The sequence below is a fragment of the Anopheles merus genome, chromosome 2L, assembly GCF_017562075.2.
Source record: "Anopheles merus strain MAF chromosome 2L, AmerM5.1, whole genome shotgun sequence".
Taxonomy (NCBI): domain Eukaryota; kingdom Metazoa; phylum Arthropoda; class Insecta; order Diptera; family Culicidae; genus Anopheles; species Anopheles merus.
In genome coordinates, this window is record NC_054083.1 from 50,770,612 (window position 1) to 50,796,138 (window position 25,527).

Below are 25,527 nucleotides of genomic sequence, written 5' to 3' on the forward strand. Positions count from 1 at the left end.
GCACCGCCACCGCACTCTCGCCCTTTTGCAGGCAAACCGGTACGATTAACTTATCGGAGTGAAATAAATTTATTAGCCTAGTCGAACAAATAATCACGTTTCAATGAAACGCATTTTTTTTTCGCGTATTCTTCACTCCGCACACAAGTGTGCACAACAACGGCAAAAAACAACCACCAAGCAGAGGCGTTGGGAAAAAGGCTTTCTCCTTTCTGTCCGGAGAACTTTTGTGCCGTTGTGCGCTGCTTTTTCGCTTCCTTCCTCTACGAACGAACGAGGAAAGAGCGGGGCAAGGGCGGAGTGAAAGATATCGGTGTCATGTCTGAAAGCCAACGGTGCCCGCGCGCCCTGTGCTATTGAAATTATTTTACAAACAACATCTGCGCGCTGCTGCTGCTGGTTCGTCGCTGGTGTGCAGCGCCGGGGGAAAGAAAGAGCGCCATTTGACACGCATTATTTCTTCCCCACTTCCCGCTCGCTGGCTGTAAACTAATTTGCTATCGCTGTGTGCAACGAGGAACGAGTTTTCGACCGTTTCCCGCCTGCAACAACGGCGACCATCAACCAACCAACCTACCACCCCCCCCCCCCCCCCCCCACCAACAATGACAAACGGTTCCCAAACGCAATCTGCTGGGCCTCTGCAAGAATCTCTCCAAGTTGTATGCGCCCACGTCAGGGCCTACTACCATTGGATCAGACCTTAGAAGCTGGAAACCAGATCAGACAACGGTTCAGACTGTGCCAAGCCCGCATATCAACGGTGCCGACAATACTCCGTCTCCGTTTACTTAAGCGACGCAATTATCTGTGGCCAGAGTGTTTCCAATATCTTCCATGGCGAATGCAATACTGAGCTCTTGTAGAAGAGCTGAAATTAAGCTCACAGATCTGGATCTTTTACTTTTCTGTATCATCAAGGCGAAGACGACAATTTCAATAACACCAGAAAGATCTTCAGAAGATTTGAAGTGATGAAGGCTTTCAATTCTCAAGATCTACAGAAGAAGATACCATTGGAGATGTTGGGATGTATCTAAGACCAGCTGTAGTGTAAAAGAATGATAATGTACTGATGAAAATAACATGTCATCTTGGAGCATCCGTTAAGAAAAAAGATCTCCATAACACAGGTAACTTCCATGGAGTCATTAAGCATTAACCATTACAAGGTAGTTCAGTGGTAGTGCTGTCACTTCTGTTTCACAGCAAAAACCACAACACACACACACACTTCTTGCTGACAGCTAATGAGCCAATAAGTGCCAATGAAACAAAAACACAAAATCAATCCAACGCACCTAACCACTGGCCTGCACTCCCGGAGTAAACCCGTTGACGCTGCCCTTCGGCGCCGAACCGAAGACCTGAGAGCACGGGGTGGGTCCGGTCTCTGCAGGGTTAGTGTCAAACGTGACAAATTGCCCTTCGCTCTCTCTCTCTCTCTCTCTCGCGCGCTAGGCAAATTCAATGCAATCTCTCTTCGCTAATTGCACCTGAATCAAAGGCTGATCATGATGATGATAATTTTTAGCTCATTCCCTACCACTGCCACCGTCGGCCGGTCGCTATCGTATGCGCGACACTATTGCAGAGCCAGCCATTTGTCAGCAGCGAATAAATAACGGACCTCGAAAGCCCTTATGCGCGCTTCAGGGTCGGAGGATTTATAATCGCAGCTCATCAGCGCAGCTCAGTGGTGCACCGGGTGCGAGACGATGCACCAGGCAGCAGCTCGGCAACAAGCAACAGCGCTAATGGAATCAGCGCGCCAATATTGCGTAGGCAAACCTGATTTTTGTTTATTATTGAAATCGGAGTGCGATAGCAACGCGACGAAGCTCCGACCGTACGCGAAGGTTTCGATCTGCTGCCAGGCAAGAGAAACTTGTTCTTCGTTCAATATGGCGGTGTCAGATCTGGTTCTAGGTTCTAGATAGCCGTGATCGCGTTGACACACACACACACACAGTCCCAACACAGAATGCACACACACGGTCGGCCATACCTGTCGACCTGGCAAAGCAATCAAGATCTGTGCTAGATCCTAACATCTGTCACATCTATACGACTTCAAACAGACGCACGGCGACCTCATGAGACAACGCATGTAATATTAGAATAGATTGGCACCATCCACCACAAACCGCACACTCAAACGTCTCGATTATTCACTCCTCTGATCTAACGAAATGCAAATAACCGCCAAGTCATTCCGCGGCCCGGCACACTATGCCCCATATCTCCCGGCCGAGACACGCCAAACAGATATGAGCACAGACGACGATGGCGACTCGCCCAAAATAAATTGAAACGGGGCGCGCACACAAAAAGAAGGAAGAACACCACCCCGAATTGACTGCCAACCTACCGACAGTCGTATAAATGCGGCCATGTCACAGCAGTTTCGGTTCGGTATCTTTGGGTTAAGGGCCGCCGAGTCTCGCGCTCTCCAAAAATGCACACACAAATAGGTTCATCAAATTGCCATAATCTCCATGAGCTCAGCAGGAACGTGTACTGCTGGTGCTTCTGCTCCACTCATTCGCCGTGTATGACAGTGACAAATGAAGGATCACATTTTTGCGATCCATCTCGACTCTGCCGGTTGCCGGTGAGTCATCAGCCGATGGCACCGGTAAATGTAATGTCTTCCTGGGCCCGCGCACAAGGCAATTGGACAGGCCACACACCCACGTGTGCCAGCAGTCTACAGGTGAGCAAAAAACAATTAATAATTACACTGAGCATTGAATGACTCGTGCCAAACGACTCCCAATCATCTGAAGCACCAACGCTTGACACTCGGCGCTCATTAATATCCCAAACTGTGCTCTCTGGTGCCTCACAAGACGCCCCCGCCCCTAAAACTACACCCTATGAGTTCGCGATAATCGACACGCTCACTTTAACTTTACACAGGCTGCTCTCCCATCTTTCAAGACAAGCGTTTATCTACCAACGTAGTTCCTCAAATCAGCAGTAAGTCACGGGGGTTCCAATGGAGAGTGTTCCCAATGTTTTGGCAGAATACTGATGAATTTAAAACAGACGTCATCACACTTTACCTGCAAAAAGATGGAGCAAAACAGATGAAAACAGATTAATTATTTATACTCTCCTCCGGGGTAGGTGCGAATGGCATTAGTGTTGGGACTTGTGAAACGGTGAAAGAAAGATTAATGAGAAATAAAGTACCTCTTTCACAGAGAGGCTAGGGAAAGACAAAACTTAAACTATATCGCAAATCTTTACTTCAAAAACATTGAAACATTGATTGATAAAATAGAAAATCTTTCACGCCTAAGGCAACGACGACAGAAAAAAAGAAAGGAAAAAGCTGTCCGTACAAACAACCTGTCCAAGCACTGGGGAAAACTGCCGTCCAGCGTCACCTGGCGCACGATGATATTGAATTATTCATAGGAAATTGAACAAAATATTGTTTTGCCGAGATTCGCTTCTCGTTCTTCGTGTCCTCGTGCACATTTCGTTTGCCGGTCCCTTGTTCCCTTGGATGCTTATTCTTCTTCTCTGCTCTCCTTCTTTTATGATTGCCCCCCCCCCCCTGTCTCTCTGTGGCTAGCGAGCAAGGGATATCTTCCACTGTTGATGAGGGCCCTGGGCACAGAAATAGACTTCTTACCGGGGGCAAATTACATTTATATTGCCTCCGTTGCACTCGCAACCCGACACTAACCTGCACCTCGCTCACCACCACAGCAATCACAGAAAATCGACAAGCCTTCCGCGGCGAACTCTCCTGCGGCTGCACATAAAACCAGGTGCGACCCTGACCCGAAGCGCGCACAACATTCGACGAATATGCCTAGCGTTAGTAACACAGACTCTAATTTCCCGTCACTTCCGGACGGGGCTCTACAGCTTCCTGCTTCGTTCGCTTCCACGTGCCTTGACATATACAGCTTGCCTTGTTTGTAGGTAGATGTGTGCAAGCATTGCGCAACAAGTGCACACGCAACCTTGCACTTTACCTTGCCGCTAGCAGGATGTCATCGGCAGCCTCGGCCTTCGACAAACCGATCCATTTCCCCTGGAACTTACATCGAAAGACGCTCTCTGGAAATGCGGTGTACGACGTCAATCAAGGGTCTTACCCGGACACCACCAGCAGAGCAAGGCTATCGAGTAGTCAGACTAACATACACACACACACATACATCAAGGACACGAGGATAAGTCCTCGTTGTTAGACAATCAGTCGGTCTTTGGTGACATTGAAGGCAACACAACTTCTTGTATCGTATCGGAACGTTTACAGGGAAGTTCATGCAAGCGTAGGATGAGGACACATAAGCACCTAACCTAAGCAGTGTTATCACATTCCCAGGAACTTTGGTGGACTCAATGTTCGGCGTGTTCGATAATAGATATTCCAATGACTTCTATTTCAATTCCGAGCTACGTGGAATCGGCGTACATACAGTTGTATCTTTGGAGCTCATTGGTCCGTAAGGATGCTCCCGATCAGTTTCGTTCCAGGATTAAACCTTCCAGAAATTAGTTTTCCCCCGACATCTAGGGTTTTAGCAAGAACTTCCTGCCCTTCCAACATTTCGATTTCGATCTGCATCACATCACACAAGGGGACATTGGAATGAATATCTTTTCCACAAATAAAATAAAAGTCTAGCAGCGGCCTTTACCCATTCACTCAAACCATTCACCAGCATTTCATCGGAAAGTTAATCAAAAAACGCCTTCATGCAATAAATTCAACCCTCGCACACTACTTTTCCCCCTTTCTGTACTCCAAATTGACGTCACAAGAAGCGTCCAATTCCCAACCCAACGGTCCCAACAAGCACTCGGGGTCTAAAAATCAGACTTCACACGCCAGAGCGCGCCCATAAATCGTTCGACATGTTTGTTACACCGCAACACACCCGTGACACGTTTGCTCTGCCCCCACAAAACAAAGGGATGACACAAAACAGTGAGTGAGTGGGGGTGGTGTGCCTTGTTATTTTGTCTTGTATCCTTTTTTTTCGCGTCGGCAGGTTCTCGTCGGTCGCCGTGGGTACGCGGATGGACGAAAGTGATTTATGCTTCGTGCTAGCAAGCAATGAACCTTTTCTCTCCCAGCGAGCAAACCCGGGATGATAAATTCATTCTAATCATTCAAGATCCTATTACAGCCCCCGCTGGAGGAGCTTTTTTTAAAAATGGAAACCCCTTTTTCCCCCCGTCTGTAAAAAAGTGCGTCCAAGCGAAAACAAAAAGCCCTAAAATCTTAAACAAAAGCGAGCCCAATATCTCCTCTCTTGCGCCAAAACAAGCAATCGAAGGGGACACCGGCGCCTAAATCCTCGGGCCGGATAACTAATGATAATCAACCAGGATCCTTATCATTATTATTGGGGATGTGTCGCCCGCCCTCTCATCCACCCCAATCGCGCCACAGAAAAGGTCACCACCATTGCAGGGGTGTCGTGTGTACTCAAGCGGGATAAAATTGTTGATTGCTTTCCTTCGCTGATAATGAATTCCCGATAACACAAAGAACTCTTTTGCTTTGGCGGGAGTTCTTCCTTTTTCGGCCGGTTCGATAATCAGATGGTGGGCGGCAGTGTAGCACTGTCCGAAAATGATACAAAATAAAGCCGGCTCTATATTTAGAGGATCCAACTGGGAAAAAACCATCGCTTCAACCATCATTCGCGACCGGCACAGAGACATCAAACGTAAGCTCCCGCCCTTTTCGCCCTGAAAAGGGCACCAGAAAGACCAAGGACCCTTTGCTTTGTTGAAGAAACAAACAAGAAACACACACAAAAGCTCCAAAAGAAGAAAAAAAGCTTTTCCTTTGCTCGGTGGAAATTATTATTTCTTCACGCTTTTCCAACGGATAATTGAAAACCATCTGTGCGAACCCCGACCAACGGTTGATGGGGGGTGTTTTCATTGCGGTGGGTTTTCACCGCAAGGAAAATGTGGCTCCCTGATCTCCTCTTGGAGGCAAACAACAGGATCGAAGCGCAAATATGTACGTGTGTGTGTGTTGTGCTATGAACTGTTTCTCACACACACAAAATTGCTGCAGCAGCGCTATCTTTTTACGATTTGGATTTGTTTCGCTCTGCGTTGTTCCATCGTGTGCGCCCGCCTTCTTGTATATAGTGTGTGATTTATTTCCAACTGAAGAATATATTTCCCCTTCCACCCGCGACCCCCGCCATTTTCCCGGGGCGTTCGGAAAAAAAAGGTTATTTATGTATTTATTCGAGTAACAAGCGCGTTGCGCTACAATCGTAAATCATACACTCATCGCGGCCGCCGGTACACCGCGCGAGACACCGAACGCATCAATACTAACGACACACACACACACACGCTTGCCTGGCAACAAACACGCTGCGCTTAATGCGTGCGTGTGTAAACCCCGAGCTTCTTGGCAGTTTTTCCGACCAAACCTCTCATTCTCCCCCCATTTATAGTGATGGGGGCGCGCATCGCATATGTTGTTATTTTTATAGGAATGTGAGCAAGCGAGCTCCACCACCAGCAACTCCCCAAACCCACAAATAAGGCACTCACACACACTCTCTATCGGTCATTGCATTGGGAGTGGGATTCTTCTGTTCCACCCGGGCCTACGCTTCCCACGGGTGTCTGTTTTGGTCCATCAACACACACAAACACCCTCTCTCGATACGTGTAATTGGCGCTTCGTCGCGTCCAACACTTCTGCAGCATGAAAACAGTTTTCGCGCTGAAAAATAACTTACTTGTCTCCTTAACAATGCATTATAATGGTGATAGTAATAAAGCAACAACCCGCAGCTGCTATCGATACACGCTGCCGAGGGAAAAGCTTCACACCAAACCAAGGTTGTGTACATGCAATTTCCACGACATGATTTCGTTTCACCATTAGCAAATTGAGTACATTTATTATAAGTAGAACAAGTTAGAAACTTCAGGCCTCTTTTAGTCATGGTTAGTAGCGAAATAATTCAACACTTTTACTGCAACATTGTATGACGACAGTTGCTTCGGCAGCCGACAGACGACAGCGTTTGCATCTTATACCGCACCGATTTCTTATGCAAGATATGCTTCGATGTGCACCGGCTGTATAAATAGCCGAAGCACCGTGTCTCACGCCGTCTTACAAACACTGCACACTGTCCGCCACCCTTGCCACTTACTAAACCAGCCGCTCGCCAAATGACGAACCGGTCCGATTAGCTTTTGGGAACCGTGCCGAAAATTAACCCACAGCACGTTGACCCCCTGGGCTGCTTGCTGCTGCCACACGACCCACACCTTGGTACCACATCCCCAACACAATGATTTTGAATTGATTGAAAACAAAAAAAAATCCCCGATCGATTGCATAAAACATGTACGGACTCGCAATTGGTCACACTCCAAAGCGATCTTTCACTCGGTAGCGCTTCCCATTTTGCTGTCGACGTATAAATACATTAACGGCTTACTTACTACATTGAAGCAGAAAGCTTGGGGGTAAACAACAATCAAGCCTTCTGACTGAAACTCTCTTTCCCCCTCGCACACTATCCACCCGATAAGCATAATCTATCAATCAATAGAAATGCCGCACAAACGGCGACACTGTGTCACTACTGTTGGGAAACTCGATCGAACTTTTATCGTCATGCCACCCCCCACTCGCCCAAACGAAAAGAGAGCTGGGAGAGCTGGCTGGCTAGCCCGACCAGAGCTTATCGAACACCGATTCGATAGGGTTTAATTAAGTTAGATCTACACCTTCATCTGCCACAAAAACCCGCCCGCTACATCTCAACAACACGTAACACGAGTCCGCTGCGTGATTGTCAATTACATCTTGCAACAGTCGCTCTCTCTCTATCTATCGCTTGTAGTTTATGTGGCAACAAAAACAACATACAAAAAAAAACCCCCAACAACCATCAGCAACCCAAAAGGATTCATTTTACATAAAACAACCAACGTTCATGATTGAAGCCACTGAATGGTATCAATTTGTACGCTTTCAATTCATTCCGCCCGTGGGCTCGAGTGAAGTGGGTGGCACACTTTACACCCCTGCCCACAACCCGATTTACCGCTTCCTCTCTAGGATGGGTGGAGAAGGCTTCAAAAAACGGGTGGATGGTGAGGGAGGAGGGGAGGGCTAGATTTTTCGTACAAATCCGATATTCCAAATTGGATTTGCCAAATGCTATTATTTCACCTTTCCTTTCGTGTGCCAACGACCGGATGGGACTGCCGTCGCCGGCTAGAAAGTAGTAAGCAAAATGTCGAATTTCAAACCCATTTGCCACACACTGTATGGTAAGACATCAACACACAAAAAATAACATCAGCAAAAAAGCCATCATACATACGCGCAGCACTGCTACAATGTTACAAAAAGTGACACATTTTTCCACACGACCGTGAAGTAACTCACCCCTTCCCCCCCCCCCCCCTTTTCTATACGCGGAATGAAACATCAACATACACTAAAACACATACATGTGCAGAAGCATGTTGATGGGACGCGCGCGCGGCAAACCACTCTTGCATTTCGCATGTCAATCAGGCGTGACGGAAAAATTATTCCACGCTTTTGCACAATTATTTGCTGAGCCCCCAAACACCACCACCACCACCAACACCGGGAGCGGGAAGATAAGGTGCTAGGACGTGTGGGACGGCACACAGTACACGCACACGCATTCTAGAAGTTGAAATAATATTGACAACGTGCGTTCGACGGCAAAACAAACTGATGGAGTAATGCGTTTCGTTAGTGACAAACACCATCCTCCTCCCGGTACTGGCCAGTAGCGAGACATTTTCGAAATAAGATCCGTTACAGCAACGCACAACAGCGTAATTTGATGGGAAATAGCAACGTGTTACATTTGAACACTAAATTGCAGAATAACAGAAACTCTATTCCTGAACGATTTCAATTATAAAGCGATATTATCGTCCACATGATGAATGTGTCTTGTGGTCGTAAGCGTTGGAGCATGGGCTTAACATCCCAATCGTCCTAAAATCGAATCTCAACTGAAACTCCGCGACCAATCCCGTTTTCGTGGTTATCAGCAGATGATGCTCAAGGTTCATCAGAAAATTTTTAAGAATAAATTACATGAAACAATTAAAGTAATAAAATTACTACAAACCTGAAATACAGAACGAACTCTTTCGTATAAAACATATACAACGACCCATGAATGGGAGGACATCTTCCTCTCTAAATCTCTCGAATAAAACTAATCACAAAACCCAATGTCTGTCACTAATGCATTTCAATCCCTCACCAACAGAGAAACAATCCTCTTCTTCTCTTTATCTCCCGCGCAGCTTTGTGAGCAAAAACGCAATCTCCCAAACACACACCCATTACTTTTCCTGTCCAGACCAGGACAAAGAAACCTGCACCCTCCAACACTCGATGATTTAGGCAGGCCCGGGCAGCTAGCTCATCATCATCAAAACAGCAGAGGACGACGACTTAACCCGGCAACTGTTTTCCTTCTTAACAAGTTTGGCACCGCATCATGCCCCCGATTATATGGCGCGGGCGCGCGCACTCAACTATAAACCTCACAAGAAAACTAACAAAGAGACCCATTTCCCACTTTCCATTGAGAGGGTTCCTTCTCCATTCACACACCCGTGTATCGCTCGAAGACAGGAACCCTTTTTCCCGGTGGCTGGTGGGGCATGATAATGATTGGCGCGCTACTTTCCTCGCATCGCACAGGGGCGGCGCAGAGAGCAGTTGACGTCATTCGACAGCCGGAAAATTGCCATTGTCTCTCGCTCTCGCTATCTGTGTTTCACCCTTCGCCCGACCGAGTGGAAGCGCGGGTACGACGGATTCCTAGCGACAAAAGAGCCGTGCACACAAAACGGTCACACAAAAAATCCCGCCCTAAAGTGAATCAATCTTATCTCTTTCCTTCCTGCAGTGAAACACATTCCCGCGGCTCGCCAGAACCGCTGATAGTCATTGCACGGGAAAAGCCCCTCGGCAGAGCACAGGAAAACTCCCGCCCCGAGTGCCCAACCGATTCGCCACTGTGGCCGGTTTTTCTTCCTTTCTTTCTTGGGCGCCTGTGCTCGGAAATAGGAAATAGTTGCCGGTTTTTTGTTTCTTGTTTGGAGCAGGACGCGAGGACCCATCGGCAAGTTTTCCCGCTTTGATTTAACTGCTTTGGCGCGTTTTAGTTCACAAAGGAAAATTCGCCCGATTTGCTGGATGCGCGTCTGGATGGCGAGGGAAATGGGAACGAATTTTGCGCAAAACGCAACCAAACAAACACATCCCCCCGGGATGGAGGAAGACTTCCAGTTCTCTCGTGCTCGCACACTTTTTGGGCTTTCCCAGGGTGGACCTATTTTTCTATGGGTAGTTTTTTTATTTCCATTCTGCTTGGTAAGGAGCCAGGGAAAACCCTTCGCGCGCTCTCGGAATGAGTCACCGCGGTGTTCGGGGTTCGGGAGTGTGTGATTTGGCAGTCACAACCGGCCCTCTTCCCTTTATTCCTTATATCCCAGCCATATATCCTGAACGGACGACTTTCCCACCCGTGCCGGCGCACGATTTGGGCAAACGCTTCTTATTTCACATTCTCACGCAGTTTCGACTAACAAAGCCTATCCATTTTATTTTTGGTTTTTTGTTTTGGCCTGCCAAGTCGATCCTAGAGCCCCTTTTCACTGGGATACCCCCCTCATGGCTCGTGGTTCTTTGTGCGATTTGTGAGTATGTGTGCCATATTCCAAAGGGGCAAACTTCTTTACTTTCACGGGTTTCTTCCCCCCGCATCATGCATGGTATAAAACTGGACAATGGGAGTATTTTGTACGGCACAGAGTTTCGTCTTTGTTGCAACACCAACCCCGTCTACGTCGGCGTTAAGGTTCTTGGTGCGGGGATGAGATGGGGAAGTACTTTACCTCATCAATTTTCCCACCAACTCATTACCAACTCTCCACGCCCTTGTCAGACCACCGCTGGAGCCACAGCAATTTGTCGTACGTTCTTGTGCGTTCTGCGTTACACCAACCAAAAAAAAGGAAGCCACACACCATCATACCCAAGTGTCCATAGGAACACATTTTCTCTATTGAAATTCATTTCTCTTTGTTGTGGCACAAATTGTTACCAATTTTATGCTACCGATTATGGTTTGATCACAGACGTTCGGTGTCCCTTCAGCAAGAACATTGAATTTCTCAGTAATTAAACAACAACCTACAGCAGCGTGAGCCTCCTCCTAAAGGGCTGCAAAACACACACACACACTACTTCCTTCCTACGAAACGTTCAAGCATAGAAAAATTGCCGTTTTTTTAAGAACCTCTTGAGAGAGAAGAAAAGCTATAATTACCAAGCAAAAGGTAACCATCAATACAATGGCACAAAGAAGTGCTTATGCTTCTTCTCGAGTTCGGACCAACCATCGGCGATCCCTGAGCACAAGAAAATGTGTGCGATTCTGAAGCATCTCTTCCCCCTCTCTTTATGAGGTAAAATATGAGCCAAATGGCGGTACACGGAAGGCTACAAATTCCTCTCAAATTATAATTACACGTGCACTCCATGGCTGTTGTGGGCTGGGCTGGGAAACACTTGAAACACAGGCACTGCATGGAGGAAGGAAGGCTTTGCCAAACTCTCTCTCTCGCTGATCAAAGAACTTCTCCTTCGAGGGGTTTCAAGTTTTGTGCAGAAGTGCTTCGCCGAACATTGCTCTTTGCAAACAGAAGTTGTGTAAAACAATAATCGATTAGCTCGTGCTGTAAAGGGAGCCACTATTATATATATAAAACTCCATATTGTTTTTAGAGATTTACGTTAAAAAAGAGCAAAATAGTTCGCCAGAATAAAAAGATTAAAACATGCTCAAAAGAAGAGGAATTTATTTGTAATCGAAGCATCACGAACACGAACACAAAACGCACTGAAGCGTAGTATAACACAGCAATTCCGGAGTGGGGAGAATAATTTCTACAAACAATTCCGAACCGATCACTCGCAAACGCTAAAAACCCAACACCAATCGATGACTTTTCGACGATCGACGGAGGGTGGGGGTTGCTCTCTGCTGTTGGCTATTAAAGTTCCCCGTCACGCTATTTTGACGTTGGCCTTTTTTTGGCCTTGAAAATGCGATTGTACCTCAAAAAACGCGAGCACGATTACACTCAGAGCACATTCATCCCTTCAAAAACGAATCACGCCCACCAAACCAAACTCAACCCTCTGTGTTTGTTACACACTTACAACCGGGATACGCGGAGTATATATTGCGAAAATCGTCACCACGCACTCGCGCACGTTTTACCTTTCAAATTCGGCTGGCAGTCAATCGAACAAAGACTCGCTTTAATTCAACACCCCACAGTTAATACAACATCCATCATTGGCGAGAGTAACGAACGCAACAACAACAAAACACTCGAGGGCAAGGATCAAATTGCCCCCCTCAACTGAAAGCGCAGTTAAAATGCCGTCATCTACGGGAAAAACTCATCCATCTTCAGAGTGCGGTTGAAATTAACCCTAAGACAACACAACACAGCAAGCACAAAACAGGACTAATTGAACTGGGCCCAAAAAAAAAACGCTGTAATCTACACCGCCAACGCCGGGAATCGTAAACACGTTACGCAACCGTACTGTGGGCGGCAGGAGAAAAACAACCAAATACATTGAAGGTCGAGTAGAATAACTTTAATTTATAGACATGTGTACCATGCTTCTTAAACAATAGAAAATTCCACCCCACATCTCAAAAAAGGAATTGTAAAGTCATTTCAATCGAATTCTTTCTCAGCAAAAATCGAAAAAAACAGCAATACCACAGCACACACATTCCTTGTAGCCAACGAACCACAAACAAACGGAAAGTTAGTAAATATAAATGCTGTTTTTTTTTTGCTTGCTTGCCTGCTTCTTCTTCCCACCCTTCGCTTTGCTCGCGCTTTGGTTAGTGTTTTCATTTTAACGACCTTGACTAGTCCTAATCATCGGGTTTGACTCTAATGCGACGCACATACCACGCCTAAAACACGTTCCACACAACCAGCATGACAGACGATACCCTTGCTTCATTTTATTATTTACCTTTTTTCCTTCTCTTGCTTGGTTGCCCCATGCAGTTCACACCGGTTAGCTATCGAGCGGCCCCCGAGGGAAACAGGGGTCTGGAAGGAAGAGTTGTTGTATTTGCTTTTCCCAACGTTCTGCCAGCGGTAAAAACGTTCTTTTTACCTCCCCGAAACCGTCTTCCAGCACAGCAAAAACGCACCAAAACGCGCCCAAGACGCAGCTGTGTCCATGCGTTTTAGTATTAAGACCCTAAACGACACACACACACACAGCAAGAGCGGGAGAGAGTGTAGTTCTCTAACTATTCAACCACGCCACGCCGATTTCGATGGGAAGGTAAGCAGGTAAATACAAATTAACCAACAACATCACAGCGGGCCCGAATGGACGGCCATTGCTTCAAATCAAACTGTCAACCATAAATGGCCACACCGCGCGCGCTTCACCATTGCCACTCTCCCCTCCCCCGTTTTTGAAACCGTTTTGGACGGCAGAGCAACAAGATTAGGGTAATTGCCGCGCTGGACCAATCGGCCTACGCGCGTGTGATGCAAAGAGAGTCGCCGCGCAGCCGGGGACTGACTGTGGCTGGCAAACGATGACAACTCTGGCCGCTGGGATGATGAGGTGCAAGATTGCAGCAAACTCTCCCCCTCGACCACCACACCTCCGTCATGGGGCCGTAGCCATCTGCCTCGAGGGTATATGACACCGAAATGCTTACTTCACAAGACGTTTCAAGGCGAGCGCCATGTTCGATGTCATCAAAACGTTTTGTACGTGCGTTTTTTTTTTAGTTCACGTCATTGTTCATTGGCATATTTATTTGTGAGTTGTTTGTTTTTTTCCCTCCTCCCTCTGCCTTCTCTAGCAGATAAGTGCACGGGGAATGAGAAACTATCGAACACGATGACGCGATGATAGATGGGCGCGCAAGCCACGAGCAGAGACCGGTGCACCTTCAACTGAATCCCACATAGGGGCGATATTGAACCGGCTCTGGGCTCTCTTTTTTTTTTTTTGTTTCCCATAATCTAACCCTTCCACGGTTTCATCTTACCGTCGTGGTCGTCTGTCGTCTGGGAGGTTGTTCTCGTGCTCGTCGTGCTATCACCTTGAACGGGGATCGAAGGAATAACATCCCCGCCGTAAGCAATAACATCCCCAACACCAAAAAACTCGGCCGTCCTCTGCCATGGCTTCCCCCGCCCCGCTCGACCGATCCGGTTGCATGACACAGAACTGTCAACACGAGGTTCAAGGATGCTGATTTGGAGCGTCAAACCTCGCCGAACAATCGTGACGATCGTGACCCGGACCAGCAGAACTAACTATGTTTTTCGTATTATTTTTTTTTTGTTCCAAGTGCTCCAAAGAAACTTTTAATCTAAACGCAACAAAATGGAAGGCACAGCAAACAAAAAAAAAACGTAATTATGCTCTCACGCATGTGTGCTTCGCAGAAGAACGCACAGAACGGAAGTTAAAAAAAAAACAAGATGGAAGAAAGGTAGGAGGAGCAAAAAGGAAAATGTGCTTTTCTTTTCGCTTACCTGACAATACCTCCAAAATTGTGGCGGTTTTTGTTGGATACAAGCCAGGTGGAAAGAAATGTTACCCTATCGCGCGCGCGTGCGTCCGCTTACTGGACCATCAATGCTTACCTGTAACGAGAGAGAAAAGCGAATAATGATTAGATAATTATTTTTTTTACGATTAGAAAACATAACATATGCCGCGAATTAGCGTGCGTGGAGCTTTTTTGTTTTTATGCACGCTTTAGCAAAAACAAATACTCAAACCCCACCGCTCGAGGTGACATTGTTGTGCGAAGGGGTTTTTCCGTTTCGGAGCTCATGCGTGTGTGTGTGTGTGTGTGGGTATATTTCGCATAACAAAGTCGGAAAACATGAAACTGTCATTTAGCGTGCACCCGCACACATGTCACGGTCGCGCATAAAAAAGCTGTTTTTAACTTTACGTTGGGATGGGATACGCCACGGAACTGAAAAACACACAGCAGGGCCACCACCTCCCCAATGTTAAAATGAGAAAAACACGGCCAAATCTTACAGTTTGCGAGTAGGTGGATGAGACCACGATCGCCCCCCCGATGATTGATAGGTTATTTACGGCGTCACAAACATTCGCCCGAAACCACATCTCGCTAGAGCTCGGCAGTGGGATGGCCCAGACCTCCTTACCTCTGCGGAAAAAATAAGCTCATCAATGTTACAACAATTTTCAACGCAATAATTTCACGCCCGCCATGCAAAGACGTGGGTAGAAGAGAAAGTTGGTGGAAAAATCGGATCCACTTGTACAGCAAGAAACATCAAATTTTCCATCATTTGCGTCGCGTACCAACACAGGCTTCAAGAATCTTTCCTATCAATACACACATATCGAACGGCAGAGCTCGGGGCAGTGTAGGATCTAATTAGTACATTCCCCGAGTGGAAAAATCCCAAACACAACAACATCCTGCTCAACAGGGGGAACGAGGGAATTGCTTGTCGGGGCAGAGCGAGAGAGAGGTGTTCGTTGAACAAACAAGCTGCCGAAGGCATCTCGAAAGGTCATTACTAAACGTCGCGTCCCACACGCACAAATTTGTCGTCCACTTGTGTTGCCGAGGTAACGGGCCCGGCGAAAGGAGAAGAGACTCTCCTCTCGCCGCATCTAATGGATGGCTTCCCCCTCGCAATCTAATGGAACTCTCCCCCGCATTGCGCTCGTCCAATTCCCAGAGCCATCTTCATCCTCCAAAACAGTACACAACAGAAGACGCAATGCTCTCATTTACTTAGCTGCTCTGCATTTGTTTCGTCCTGACGACAATGCCATTAGCAGCCCAGCAACTATATCCATCAGGTTACGGTATCCGCACGCACACAGCACCCCGACAACAAATGGACACAAAAATTTGGACCCAAGTAAGTGTCTCCCCAACACTCAGTCTTCTCACACGCTGTTGCCTACTACCGGCAGATGGTGATAATATAGCGCATAAGCACAGCTTCTTTCTGTGCTGCCTTTGTTCCAGTTTCGGGATGCCGCCCCAGTATAACCTTTCCCCGATCGTGCGGGAGTGAAAGGAATCGAGGCCAAGCCGGGAAGGCCTGAGAAGAGTCTTCCCGGGTATACTCGCCGATAATCCATCACCCCGAGGGCGGCGCCACGCAGTTGTTTGGAGGCCATCGAAAATGGAACACACTTTGCCGCTCGCTGCGGGGCCACAGCAGCAGCATCGTTAAATGATGCACGCCAATCATTTGGCACACTTAGGCCCTCTCAACCTTTGGATAAATGCGTTATTGTGTACACAACAGCAAAAACTGTTACCATTCAGAGAGATATTGGGGACTCCAATATTTCCATCAAACTCCAACAAGTCAGCGGGAAGTCGCAAGACTTTCACTTTGCACGTGTGATTGAGAGGGTGTCTGCATGGTGTTGAAAGACTAGCGTAGTGCTCTTCGCTGTCAACTCGCAAGATTGTTCACCCAGGAAGTTGTCGGCCGACGCTGTTGCTGCTGCTGCTGCTCTATTTGTCCAAGGTTGCCCCAGCGAAACAACACATTGACAGCCTATCATAGTCGCCTGAGTGCTTCGTTCTGTCAGAGACATATGCGCCCCCATCTCCGCCGTAAAGGATAAGTCCCAGAATGAAGTAGGTTTTTGGATGGGCTTTTAGAACAAGGACATCATGTCTGGAGGTCTCTGAGGCCTTTTTCGGAACCCAAGTACCAAGAAGACATGAAACAATCAACCTGCTTTCCTCGTCGGAAATGTTTCTTTGTGATTCTTTTGCTCGGAATTATGACGAATGTACTCTTCGAAATCGCAAAATGAACTCTTTTTATTGCGCTGCTTTGCATCCTCGATGTAAAAGGCACCATCCTGGTGCCACACAATGTCCTACACCACACGGGTAACAACCATGGCTCAAAACAAAAGATCAAACTGGAATTCAATATCCCATTTGTCTTCCGTTTTCCGTTCACTTCCTGCAATAGTCAGAGCAGTAGGAAGACGAGGGTTTATCAGAAGCACCCAGAGGAATCTTCATATCCCTAAAAAAAATGGAAATAATTCTCTACGTCTTCTTGGCAACTGGGGGGCACCACACCAACACACACCTTCTCTCCCTCGTCGCTGTGGCAGGGAAATGAAATATTGATTTTAAAGACAAGACTTTGCCCTCCCTGCTGTATCGATGGACGCGAACGTGTACCCGAGGCTCATTTGAATTGCAATTTCGAAACTTTTCGGTCACGGTTCCAACTGTTCTCGAGGACAACTTCCACTCCCCGGGCTTGGGAATAATTCGTTAAGAATGTTTCAATAAATGGTAGGTAGCGGCGTTAAAACTAGAGTTGGGCAAAACGCACAAAAAAGCGGAACTGGGTCCGGACGATTCCAACAAATTTCGGACCCAGTTCCGAAGGGTAGGTTCAATCCGACAAGCCGGAACCGCCCGGAATAGTCCGGAATCGTCTGGAATCGTCAGAATCGTCGGAATCGTGCGGAGTCGTTGGAACCGTCCGGAATCGTCCGGAATCGTCGGAATCGTCCGGATTCGCCCGAAATCGTCTGGAATCGCCCGGAATCGCGCGGAATCCATCGGAATCGACCGGAATCGACCGGAATCGCCCGGAATCGACCGGAGTCGCCCGGAATCGCCCGGAATCGCCCGGAATCGCCCGGAATCGTCCGGAATCGACCGGAATCGACCGGAATCGACCGGAGTCGCCCGGAATCGCCCGGAATCGTCCGGAATCGTCGGAATAGTCGGAATTCCATTTCATTTCATGTCATTTCTTCAGTGCATAACCTAATACAAATAGATACAACCAGTAACACAAGAAGCTAGATTGCATGTCGAACGATATTGAGGAACTCAGTGCGCGACATTCCTGGCTCAAATGAACGACAGCCAGCATTGACAGATGCGCGGCGGCCGGAACAGTCGCAATCGACCGGAATCGACTGAAATCGCCCGGAATCGACCGGAATCATCTAGAATTGTTGGAATCGTTCAGAATCGACCGGAATCAACCGGAATCGTGAGGAATCGTAGTCAACCAATAGTAGTAAATGTTAGAAGCCACATTTAATACATATTTTACTTTTTCCGTCATTGCTTTGCATGCACCTCCGGCAAGTATGGCTTCCCAAAAATGTTTGGAGTGTTCATGAAACCTATTAGTATACTGGCAACAAAAGAGCTTACCCAGAACCCGGAACAAAAGAGCTTAGGAATCGAACCTATAAAGGCCATGTTATTAAAGTCGTACGACTTGATATTTGCAGTGAAATACGAACAATACCTTTTGTTTAATTTCGTTTTTTTTCTTTTCGTAAACTCATCATAACATACTATAAGTTTCTAACTTAAAACTATATTTACATTATATATTAGACGTTTCAAGTCATTCATACGTTCACTGGGGCCCCTCAATCGACGGGATCATCAACGGGGCCCCAAATAGCCGAGGCAATGGAGATTGTTCTTCGTATTATGGCTGTGTATGGCTGTATGTAGATGCAGCTGTAACGGTTTTTAGTCTTGTTGTATTCGCAAAAAATTAAATAGTCGATAAAAACCATATTGAGTATTTTTATACCCTTCCCCCCTTCCTTCTAACCTGAAACCTTTCCCATTTCCCCTTCTCTTCGGTCCAGGGCCAAGAATGAAAATTTTATTTTTTGCATTAAAAGACACACACAATCCACTATCCTAGGCCAGGAATGTGAATACCATTTTTCGTGTGAAACAGCTGTCTGCTTTCGGCACACAATCGCAAAGCGGTAGCAGGGGCCCCGTATACAAGAACAGGACGGTTCATCCCAGCCAAGAGCGCACACAATGACATCGATTTAACCATTTCTCGAATGAAAACTCAACCCACTGAAGCACCGTTGACCAAACGACCTTCCTAGGCTTTTTAAAGCGACGCAAGCTTGGTGTCAATTTTTCCTGCCAATTTCTCCGGCTACGAGCCGGTGCATTGAAATTTTGTGTAGGGGCCTTTAAATTTTTGTCTGTTTATAATGTGTGCTTGTGGCTATTGTAACGGGTTTTCTTTGAGGTTAAACGCAGCGTTCTGTTCTGTGTTCTGTGCATTGGATTTTAGCAGCAAGTGTCTCCGCCTTTTTTTTTTTGGTGAGCTCGTGCACCGACCATCCACACTAAGACACCAAATGTACGGGGCCCCTTATTGACGGGGCCTCCTTACCGACGGGGGCCCTTACCGACGGGGGCCCTTACCGACGGAGCCCTTACCGACGGGGGCCCTTTATCGAAGAGTCCACATAATCGTTGGGGCCCCGTAAACCACCTTTGAGTTTTGGCTTCAATATAGCTGTATCGGTTTTTTATCTTGTCTTCACCCAAAAAGTTGTATGTAAATAGTGATAAAAAATCATTTTAATATTAACATGGCCCAGTTCCTTTTTGGACCTATGAATACCACTCCTTCCCGATTTCCCCTATTTGGCAGTTGACCACAAAAGATGAGTAGGGCCCCGCGTGAAAATTTAAGGTTTTGGGTTAAAAGCAGGCACGCTCCACGATCTCAGGCTTGAGATGTGAATACCATTTTTCGCGTGAAAGCTGTCTGTTTTCGGCACACATCTGCAAAACAAGTATAGGGGCCCCCCGCAAGCACAGGCACGTTTCATCCAAGCCAAATTGAAAAGCGCACACATCGATATCGATGGAATCGTTTCTCGAATGAAACCTCTACCCACTGGAGCACCGTTGCTGGCTTGGTGTTAGTCAATTTTTCCTGCTAATTTTACCGGCTACGAGCCGGTGTATTGATATTGTGTTTCGGGGCCTTTAAATTTTTGTTTGGGTGTGTTGTATGCTTGTGTTGTGTAACGGGTTTTCGGTGGTAGTTAAGCGCAGCGTTCTGTGCATTCCATTTTAGCAGCAAGTTGCTCTGCGTGGTTTTGGGTTTGGGTGTCTCGTGCACAGGCCACCCACACCAGCAAAAAATGACGATTTCTCGCTCTGTCCAATACTTTGCGCCAACGATGATGAGGTATTGATTTGAGCTGTGCGCGCGTGTCGCAGCGTTCTTCCCTTGCAACTTTGATGCAAGTATTGGCAGATTTCTTAGAACATTTTATGTGCTGCTTTGAGTAGTATGGGGCCCCGGTTTTCTGCAGTTCGGGGCCCTCGTAATACAGTGCTTGAAGCGATGGGAAAAATTAATTAATGAAAAATAAGTTTATTTGAAATAGATGGTAAAAGTCCCATCCAGGGGGGGGGGGGGGGGGGGGGGGTACAATCGATACGAAGTCGAACATCCACAATGACGGGGCCCCCTAGATCGCCGGGGCCCCTGGCGGCCGCCCAGTCCGACCACCGTTTAACGCGCCACTGGACATGAAATGAAATGGCCCAAATAACCAAATCGTCCTTAACCCACTGTAAAACCACTTCAAACCCACGTGGGTTTGTGGTGGTCGATTCAGTCGTTAACCCACCAAATTTTAGAACAATCGGAGCTGCCAGTTCCGATCCGATGTATTTATCTTGTCCACCCTTAACCCACCTTTTCCAAAAATGCTTTGAGGAAAAGTTTGGTCAAGGTTTGGCTTAGGTCAATATGCTGAACAGGATTTGAACTCCTCGGTTGATTAAATTCATTCACTTACATCACTGCACTTCAACTTCAGCAATATTATTAGTCTATAAACTATGCACTGACCAGCGAAATGGAAGAGTTCATTCGCAAGTAAACAAACACACATATACACATATTACACATGAATTTTTTACAACAAACCAACTTAAACACACACGTTTAATTGCTTCCTTTGCACAAATAAATAACATTTTTAACACAGGTGAAACATGTTGAGCAAATAAATTGCCCGTGCATAAAAATCTGACTTCAACAAAATTGAAGTGGTGGCTGCTTCTGTGGCCGTGTGGCTTAACCCACCAAACTGATAGTTTTTTAGCTTTGTTTGATGGAACTGGATTTTTAGTACAAGAAATTGGTGGCGTTTTCGGTATCTTGGTTATATGGGGGAATTCCGACTATTCCGACGATTCCGGACGATTCCAGGCGATTCCGGACGATTCCAGGCGATTTCGGTCGATTCCGGTCGATTCCGGTCAATTCCGGACGATTCCGGGCGATTCCGGGCGATTCCGGGCGACTCCGGTCGATTCCGGGCGATTCCGGGCGATTCCGGGCGATTCCGATCGATTCCGGACGATTCCGGACGATTCCGGGCGATTCCGGACGATTCCGGACAATTCCGGGCGATTCCGGACGATTCCGGGCGATTCCGGGCGATTCCGGGCGACTCCGGTCGATTCCGGGCGATTCCGGTCGATTCCGGGCGATTCCGGACGATTCCAGACGATTCCGGGCGATTCCGGACGATTCCGGTGGAACTAGCGATTCCGTTTCTCTGGAGTCGGAATCGGAATCATACTTGCCGGAATCGGAGCGGAACCGTGGGTGCGATCCGGCGAACCCATCTCTAGTTAAAACATTGAAACATTCTCGAAACATGTTGCAAAACATTCCAAAAAACAAGAATATGATCTAACCGCGCTATAATATTCGTCTTTATATGTAGAAACTTCCAAGAAGCTATTGAATCCTTGTCGTCATCTGTCTTATGTAACGTGAAGCAATCTTTTCAGTACTTTCGAGAAGCCCCTTCAAACGATTCTCGGTAAGCAATCCAATCTTAGGAGGAGCACAAAAACGTCCAAAGTTCAAAGTTTTGAAGCCCTTCAATGGTTTCCCTTGACCGAAACTGTTGCTGCTAGGTGACCAAAACTCACGCAACTCAGTTTCCTTGATAACGGACCCTTTAAAAGTTACCCGGATTCATATGCTAGGCAACGGTGTTGCGCCACAAAATGGTACCGCCGCACGAGATGACCTCCCCCCGAAACCCGAACTTTACTCATTTTAACTGTTGATAACAATTCCAGCAAATTCCTGTCTCTGAACCGCAAAGAAGATACAATGTTTTTTTGTTAACCAAACCACAGCGAACAGAAGTACTTTACCTTTTCAGGAGACGTCAGATTCGAAAAGTGGTATGAATTATTCAGCCGACAGACTTCTGTGTACTGCTGCTGCACGGAACCCATTCGTCGGCGCACCTTTTGCAAGCTTCGCACATTCATTTGCATCGCATTCGAATATAAATCATCTTTGGCACCGGATGCACTTTGTTCAAATTATCAACGAATATCTAACCGCGACTGGTCGGGCGGGTGTCCTCCTCTTTTCCCTTTACAAGATTAACTTCTCGCTCCTTCTGTGTTTGATGTTGATGGTTGGAGGGGATGATTGTGTCACTAAAATGCAAATGCAACCAGCCGTGGCGGTACACACGCTGTGCACATGGTAGCAGATACAGTGTAACAATTTCCACAGCGAATGTCTTTATAAAACAAAGCGCAAACAAACTTGACGATCGATTCACCCTTCAATTCAAGCTGAAGTAGTACAAATGACGTTTCATCTCCCGAACCGCTTCCTTTTAAGCGATTCTCGCGACCATTAGCACATGTTGCACAACCGCGACCACAGTTCCTCATTAACGCGCGCGCCCGCTCGTCCATTAGCGTTTATCGTTCGATTAGTTCTTCCATTTTAACAATACCCGATTGCAGTGGGGAGAACCGCCACCCCAAAACCGGAAGCTTTCAGAGCGCCAAACCCTTTCCCTTTTGCCGGCAAAACGAGTGTACTTGCAATATCTGCAAATAATGCATTTCCTTCTATAGAGACCAACTTTTTCCATCGTCTGTAACGATTTTTCATTTTTCAAGCTGCCTCTGCTACTACTACGCTACATAATAAAGGGAACCCCAACCCCAATGGCAACCACCCCGGGGGGAGTCAGCTCCCCCTTACGTTGACGTTGATGACTGGCGCGCCAGAATAAAGTTCGAGACCTCTCCTGCAGCTGGGGGGGTACTGGTGGTGTGCACCAAACGTCGACAGTAGCAAAAAAAAATACTGTACGTCAGAACCAACGGATTTTCCCTTCAATGCAATCCGTCACATGTAGCCGCACATGATGCGGATGCAACACACACACACACTCACCGGGCCACCGAACAGGGCAGACGGTGGCCGCAGCAAACAGGCTTTCACCACCTCCCCCCGCGTGTCATTTGTTTTCTCCGCTTTGCCTTCCGTTCCGTTTCCCCATCATACACCTTCATTCCAACACGCCAAACGAAACGAGCGGTTACATGGGGAGAGCAACCAAAACCGGGTTACCGTCAGCCGTTACTACTACGCCATCCCTGGGCTGGGGTGACGGATTTTGCAAAACACAACTCACCGACCGGAGACGTGGAGGCATGAAAAAGCCGACTGCTAAAAATGCATCATTGCGCTCGAGTATGGATGTGTGTGTGCTTGGAGATTTTTCCCTTCCGGGTGGTCCACGTGAGTGTACTCTCTATCTCTCTCTCTCACACACACACACGATCCATCAACTTCACCTTTTTGTCGACGCAAAAGCACACACCGACACGCTTTTCTTGGAGGGAATAAAATTAGATGCAAACCTATTTACGAAGACGCCGACAAAAGCGCAGTGTGGTGTGTGTAGTTGCAGCGCTCACGTGGTTCTCATAAACTGGCTGACCTATCCTAAATTAGAATCCATCCCGAAAACGTGAATCAGCGGGTGGACATTAAAAGGATTTATGTTGCAGTAAACATTCGGTTTTACTTTGTGCTGTTGGAAAAGCTAACAGTTTGAGATGAAAAATGATGCAAATCGGCAAAAAGGAAACGCGACTTGGTCCATCGTAACGGATGCTTTAACACAGCTCCATCACAGTCAATGTGCAAGAGATGCTGAAAAGGTAAAAAAAGGGCCTCAGCAATGTAATGCATTAGATCTGTCTTTAGCTTTACCCACTCTTGAACGTTGTAGCCGTCCTCTATCAATTTTTCATTCTGGCAACGAATAAAACTAAGAAAGATACAAAATATGATGTGACGTTTTTCCTTGCTTAGGTCGCCCATTCCAAAGCAAAAACCAACAGCAAAACGGAAAAGCTGGAAATGGAAGTTCAAGGCTGCCTCCTCCGTACCCTCCCAGCTGGGCTGGGAGGTGCAATGAGCCTCTGTCTCCACGGCGGTAGGCAAAAACGTTCCTTCCCATTGGGTTAATGGTAAGTAAACAGTGTTCATCCTGCACTCAAGGGGGAAGGAGCATCCCCACACACACACAAACAGTAATAGATCTCCACTGCCGAGAGCCGAGACACACGTGGTGGTGGTGATGGTGGACTGTTGGTTCTGCTTTTTGTTCCATTTGCTTACAAAATCTGACAAATCCTTGCAAAAGTACGGTACGGAAGAGGAAAACGTGATTTTAATGGCGGGGAGGGGGAGTTGGTGGTGGAAAATTTTAAAAATAAATCCCACACTCCGGGACAGCACAACAGCGCACAAATGGAGGTCGAGTAATGTTCCATTGCAACGTGGGTTTTCGGGGCATAATCAGCTTCCCCTGTGTTTAGCAGTGCCAACGACACACAAAGACACATACACAGCCCGTTACAGGTTGTGGCGTCGGAATATGTGTGACAGTGCCGACGTAATGCGAGATGCAATTTACTAAATGTTTCGAGTGGGCCCAGCAGTAATTACAGACTCGGTCGCCGACAACCCGGACTCGGGGCTGTCATCAAAGGCCCAGCACAGCAGCGATGGAGCGATACAGTGTGTCGAGCTCTGGGACCGATGGAACTACGTACACACGCACTGTCGAAAATTAGATGCGCAAGAGAATGCAATTAGACGTTACCCACCCCCAGCCGATGGACCCAGCTCCCATTCCGCACGTCACGCATAACCAAAAGCGGGGGACGCCATCACATCAACGGCACACACACACACTTACACTATTAACCTAAATTGTCAGCCCAGTGCCAGTGTGTGCGAGACGACCCAAAACCCCAACTAGGCCCCCTCCTGACGACTTCCCGAGCGCACATTAGCGCATCAGTGACACCCCGGGAGCAGCCCAAGAATGGAAGCTATTTTAATTGGAGAAGAGCTATAAAAATAACCATAACAACCGAAACAAGAGACCCCTAAAAGGTTTGGGTTTCAAAAATAGAACACAGAACCAATGGCAGCAATGAGCAATCGGTGTGAAGTCATCACTTTAGTTCGTTACCATTCCAATATTGCACTTCCAAAATTACTTCACACAAACTGTTCACTTCAAAAAGTTTGGCCCAGCGCAGAAACGGAGCGCCGCCACAATAGCCACTCTGAAGTACTCTCACAAACTCAGCCACCAAATCGGCACAGAATGCATTCCGACACAACAAAAACTCCGAAAACACACAGAAATAGATGCGCCGCCTTCCTTCCAACACTGACAGCTGTCAGATTTAACCCAAATTCTGC

General features: G+C 47.2%; 1 protein-coding gene across 9 annotated transcripts in view; it reads right to left on the minus strand.

Moving 5' to 3' along the window:
- The window catches only part of LOC121593586 (homeodomain-interacting protein kinase 2), a 71,837-nt gene that overhangs the window by 35,444 nt on the left and 10,866 nt on the right, over window positions 1–25,527 (minus strand). For 7 of the 9 annotated variants that reach the window (XM_041916081.1, XM_041916086.1, XM_041916084.1 and 4 more), the window contains one exon: window positions 14,644–14,754. The exons of the other annotated variants lie outside the window; for them this stretch is intronic. The gene's annotated coding sequence lies outside the window, so the exon portion shown is untranslated. The remainder of the gene's footprint in view (window positions 1–14,643; window positions 14,755–25,527) is intronic. 9 annotated transcript variants of the gene reach the window in all.